The sequence below is a fragment of the Prinia subflava genome, chromosome 8 (genome assembly GCF_021018805.1).
Source record: "Prinia subflava isolate CZ2003 ecotype Zambia chromosome 8, Cam_Psub_1.2, whole genome shotgun sequence".
In the NCBI taxonomy this organism is placed as follows: Eukaryota; Metazoa; Chordata; class Aves; order Passeriformes; family Cisticolidae; genus Prinia; species Prinia subflava.
Window position 1 is genome coordinate 15,546,434 of NC_086254.1, and position 5,686 is coordinate 15,552,119.

Genomic DNA, 5,686 nt, shown 5'->3' on the forward strand with positions numbered 1-5,686 from the left:
TCTCTGTCCCCAAAACTGCTCTCAGTGTCCCCAAAGCTGCTCTCAGTGTCCCTAAAACTGCTCTTGGTGTCCCCAGAACTCTCACCCCGAGCATCACCCTGCAGGAGGAGCTCACCCCACTGGGGTCCCTGGGGTCACCCCGGGGCTGGTGACACTCTCAGGGGGACAGGGACAGGATCCTGGTGTGCTGAGCTGCTCCTGGGGACACAGCAGTGGCAGCTGGAGTGGCCAGTGCAGGTTTTGGGGTTTTTGTAGGGTCTTGTCACCAACCCCTGCCCTCCGTGTGGCACCTCAGGGCCAGCAGCCTCGGGGGTGGCTGCTTCACAATAAACGAGTGACACCAGCGGTGTTGTCACTCCAAAGCTGCCCTCAGTGTCCCTAAAACTGCTCTTGGTGTCCCTAAAACTGCTCTCAGTGTCCCCAAAGCTGCTCTCAGTGTCCCTAAAACTGCTCTCTGTCCCCAAAACTGCTCTCAGTGTCCCCAAAACTGCTCTTGGTGTCCCCTAAGCTGCTCTTGGTGTCCCCAAACCTCTCCTGCCCTGAGCACCACACTGCTGTGAGCATCACCCTCCAGGAGGAGCTGCTGTCAGTGTCCCCAAAGCTGCTCTTGGTGTCCCCAAAGATGCTCTCGGTGTCCCCAAAACTGTTCTCAGTGTCCCCAAAGCTGCTCTTGGTGTCCCCAAAGATGCTCTCGGTGTCCCCAAAACTGCTCTCAGTGTCCCCAAAACTGCTCTCAGTGTCCCCAAAACTGCTCTCTGTCCCCAAAACTGCTCTCAGTGTCCCCAAAGCTGCTCTCAGTGTCCCCAAAGCTGCTCTCAGTGTCCCTAAAACTGCTCTTGGTGTCCCCAAAAACTCTCACCCCGAGCATCACCCTGCAGGAGGAGCTCACCCCACTGGGGTCCCTGGGGTCACCCCGGGGCTGGTGACCCTCTCAGGGGGACAGGGACAGGATCCCGCTGTGCTGAGCTGCTCCTGGGGACACAGCAGTGGCAGCTGGAGTGGCCAGTGCAGGTTTTGGGGTTTTTGTAGGGTCCTGTCACCAACCCCTGCCCTCCGTGTGGCACCTCAGGGCCAGCAGCCTCGGGCGTGGCTGCTTCACAATAAACGAGTGACACCGGCGGTGTTGTCACCCCAAAGCTGCCCTCAGTGTCCCCAAAACTGCTCTCTGTCCCCAAAACTGCTCTCAGTGTCCCCAAAGCTGCTCTCAGTGTCCCTAAAACTGCTCTCTGTCCCCAAAACTGCTCTCAGTGTCCCCAAAACTGCTCTCGGTGTCCCCAAAGCTGCTCTTGGTGTCCCCTAAGCTGCTCTTGGTGTCCCCAAACCTCTCCTGCCCTGAGCACCACACTGCTGTGAGCATCACCCTCCAGGAGGAGCTGCTGTCAGTGTCCCCAAAGCTGCTCTTGGTGTCCCCAAAGATGCCCTCAGTGTCCCCAAAGCTGCTCTTGGTGTCCCCAAAGATGCTCTCGGTGTCCCCAAAGCTGCTCTTGGTGTCCCCAAAGATGCTCTCGGTGTCCCCAAAGCTGCTCTCAGTGTCCCCAAAACTGCTCTTAGTGTCCCCAAAACTGCTCTCAGTGTCCCCAAAGCTGCTCTCAGTGTCCTCCAAATTGCTCTCAGTGTCCCCAAAGCTGCTCTCAGTGTCCTCCAAATTGCTCTCAGTGTCCCCAAAGCTGCTCTTGGTGTCCCCAAAACTCTCACCCCGAGCATCACCCTGCAGGAGGAGCTCACCCCACTGGGGTCACCCCGGGGCTGGTGACACTGTCAGGGGGACAGGACAGGGTCCCTGTGACCCTGTCCCCGTGGTGGGTGCTGGTGCAGCTGCATCAAACAGGATTAGCCGTGGAGAAAGGCCCGGGGGGCTCTGATCCCGTTTGATGTCCTTGTTTTGGGTCAGATATCCCCGATTGATGGCCTTGTAATGGGCTTAATTCCCTCTGGAGAGGAGCCTGGCCCGGAGTTAACCGGGCTAATCCAGCCTCCTCCTCCTCCTCCTCCTCCTCTTCCTCCTCCTCCTCCTCCTCCTCCTCCTCCTCCTCCTCCTCCAGCTTCCCGAGAATCCTCACCGTGGATATTTGAGAAAAACAACAACAATAAAAAAACCCCAAACCAAACCAAAACTAACACCAAAAAAAACACTCCCCCAAACAAACAAACGCAAACAAAAAACTCTCCACAAAATAACATAAAGCCCGAAAACAAAAAACAGGTAAAAACACCCCCAAACAAACAAACAACAACAACAACAAAAAAACCACAAAAAATCAAACAGAACCTCCCGCCCCACAAAAAAACAACCAAATAAAAACCGAATCCAAGCATCAAACAAACAAATTCAAACCCCAAAAAACCAGGAGGAAATTCCCGCTTTTGCAAAGAGGAGGAATCCAAACCCCAGCCCGGAGGGAATTCGGGTCTGCCCCGAGAGCGGGGTGGGGAGGGACCTGTGCCACCCCCGGCCCGTCTGTCCCTGTCCCTCAGGATTTGGGATGTCGCAGCCCTGTCGGGGTTGGTGGCACTGTCCCCCCGGCCCGTCTGTCCCTGTCCCTCAGGATTTGGGATGTCGCAGCCCTGTCGGGGTTGGTGGCACTGTCCCCCCGGCCCGTCTGTCCCTGTCCCGCAGGATTTGGGATGTCGCAGCCCTGTCGGGGCTGGTGGCACTGTCCCCCCCGCCCGTCTGTCCCTGTCCCTCAGGATTTGGGATGTCGCAGCCCTGTCGGGGCTGGTGGCACTGTCCCCCCGGCCCGTCTGTCCCTGTCCCTCAGGATTTGGGATGTCGCAGCCCTGTCGGGGTTGGTGGCACTGTCCCCTCCGCCCGTCTGTCCTTATCCCGCAGGATTTGGGATGTCGCAGCCCTGTCGGGGCTGGTGGCACTGTCCCCCCCGGCCCGTCTGTCCCTGTCCCTCGGTTGCCAGGGCCGGCGCTGAGCGCTCTCAGACACGCAGACGGAGCGTCCCCGGGGAGCTGCCCAGACGGGTGACCCTGCCCGGCGGCGACAGTGACAGATCGAGCAGCCGGCGGCGACAGACACAGCGCAGGCAGCGGGGGACACCGGCACAGCCCTGCCCTGCTCAGCCCTGCCCTGCTCAGCCCAGCCCAGCCCGGTTCAGCCCAGCCCAGCCCGGTTCAGCCCAGCCCAGCCCGGTTCAGCCCAGCCCAGCCCGGTTCAGCCCAGCCCAGCCCGGTTCAGCCCAGCCCTGCCCTGCTCAGCCCAGCCAAGCCCGGTTCAGTTCAGCTCAGCCCGGTTCAGCCCAGCCCGGTTCAGTTCAGCCCAGCCCGGCTCAGCCCAGCCCTGCCCAGCCCAAATGAAATCCCTGTCAGGGAATCCCTTCCCACCCCACTTATTCCAAATGGGATCTCTCAGGGAATCCTTTCCTGCCCCATTTCCACCCCAAATGAGATTTTTGACAGGGAATCCCTTCCCACCCCAGCCGGGAGCAGAGGGGATGTCGGAGCAGAGGGGATTTGGGAGCAGGGGGGATTTGGGAGCAGAGGGGTTTCGGAGCAGAGGGGTTTCGGAGCAGGGGGATTTGGGAGCAGAGGGGATTTGGGAGCAGGGGGGATTTGGGAGCAGAGGGGATTTGGGAGCAGGGGGGATTTGGGAGCAGGGGGGATTTGGGAGCAGGGGGGATTTGGGAGCAGGGGGGATTTCGGAGCAGGGGGGATTTGGGAGCAGAGGGGGATTTGGGAGCAGGGGGGGTTTTGGAGCAGAGGGGATTTGGGAGCAGGGGGGATTTGGGAGCAGGGGGGATTTGGGAGCAGGGGGGATTTGGGAGCAGAGGGGATTTGGGAGCAGGGGGGATTTCGGAGCAGAGGGGGTTTGGGAGCAGGGGGGATTTGGGAGCAGAGGGGAATCCGGAGCAGAGGGATTTGGGAGCAGAGGGGATTTGGGAGCAGAGGGGATTTGGGAGCAGAGGGGTTTCGGAGCAGAGGGGATTTCGGAGCAGGGGGGATTTCGGAGCAGGGGGAAGGCGGGAGGGGCGATTCCCTCACCCGGGGACGGGGACCCAAAATCCCGGCCCGGTTTAATCCCGGTGTGAGCCTCGATTTCCCCGGGGACACCAGCAGGGGACGAGGGGAGGTGACTCAGGAGTGTCCCCGCCCTGTCACCCCCAAACCCGGGAGCAGCCGGGGGTCCCCGGGCTGGGGGAAGGCACCGAGGCTGTGGCTGAGGCGACAGTGCCACCTGCTGCCACCAGCCCGGGGACAGCGACAGCGACAGGGACCGGCCCCACCGCTCCTGCCCTTCCTTCCCAACTCCCAGCAAAGCCCCGACCCGCAGGACGGGAGATTTGGGGGTCAAGGGGGCACAACCCTCTGAAAAACCCTCCAGAAAAGCTTCAAAACCTCCCTTAAAAACCCCTCCAAAATCCTCACAACTCCTCCGAAAACCTCTTCAAAAATCCCTCATAACCTCCCCAAAAAAACCTCATAAATCCTCACAACCCCTCCAAAAACTTCTCCAAAACTCCTCATAACCCCCCCCAAAATCCTTCAAACCTCCCTCAAAACATTCCCCAAAAAAAACCCTCAAAAATCCTCACACTCCCTTCCAAAATCCCCTCATAACCTCCCCCAAAACACCTCAAGAAAAGCTTCAAAACCTCCCTAAAAAGCCCCTCAAAAATCCTCAAAACTGGTCCAGAAACCTCTCCAAAAATTCCTCATAATTCCCCCCAAAAAAACCTCAAAGGACCCCTCACAACCCCACCCCAAAAAACCCTCAAAAATCTCATCTCAAACCCTCAAAAATTCCCTCAAAATCCCCCCAAAAACCCTCAAAAATCTCATCTCAAACCCTCAAAAATTCCCTCAAAATCCCCCCAAAAACACCCTCAAAAATCGCCTCACAAACCCTCAAAAATTCCCTCAAAATCCCCCCAAAAAACCCTCAAAAATCGCCTCACAAACCCTCAAAAATCCCCTCAAAATAGCCCCAAAAACTCCTCAAAAATCTCCTCACAAACCCTCAAATCTCCTCACAAACCCTCAAAAATCTCCTCAAAATCCCCCCAAAAAACCCTCAAAAATCTCCTCAAAACTCCTCAAAAACCTCCCCCGAAGTGCTCCAGGCCTCAGAGCAGCAGAGCCCCAAAGTCAAAGGTATTTTTTATTAAATATACATCCTCTCTTGGCACAAATCTTCAAATATATAAACATTATATAACAAAGTGTCTTCACTGCAATAAAATAGAACTCCAGATCCAAGAAAAGCCGTCAGAATCGAGACACGCGCACACACCGATGGTGAGGACACGGGAAAAAGGCAATTAACAGTGTTTGTGCTAATTAAGAGATGCATAGACCACACAGGCAGTGAGCGGTGCTGGGACACCCTGCAGCTCGTGGTGGTTTTGGGGGGAAATGGGGAAAAAGGGGGAAAAAAGGGGGAAAAAAGGGGAAAAAAGGGGGGAAAAAAGGGGGGAAAAAAGGGGGGAAAAAGGGGGGAAAAAGGGGGGAAAAAGGGGGGAAAAAGGGGGGAAAAAGGGGAAAAAAGGGGGGAAAAAAGGGGGGGAAAAAGGGGGGAAAAAGGGGAAAAAAGGGGGAAAAAGGGGGAAAAAAGGGGGAAAAGGGGGAAAAAAGGGGAAAAAAGGGGGGAAAAAGGGGGAAAAAGGGGAAAAAGGGGGAAAAAGGGGAAAAAGGGGGAAAAAGGGGGAAAAAGGGGAAAAAGGGGGAAAAAGGGGAAAAAGGG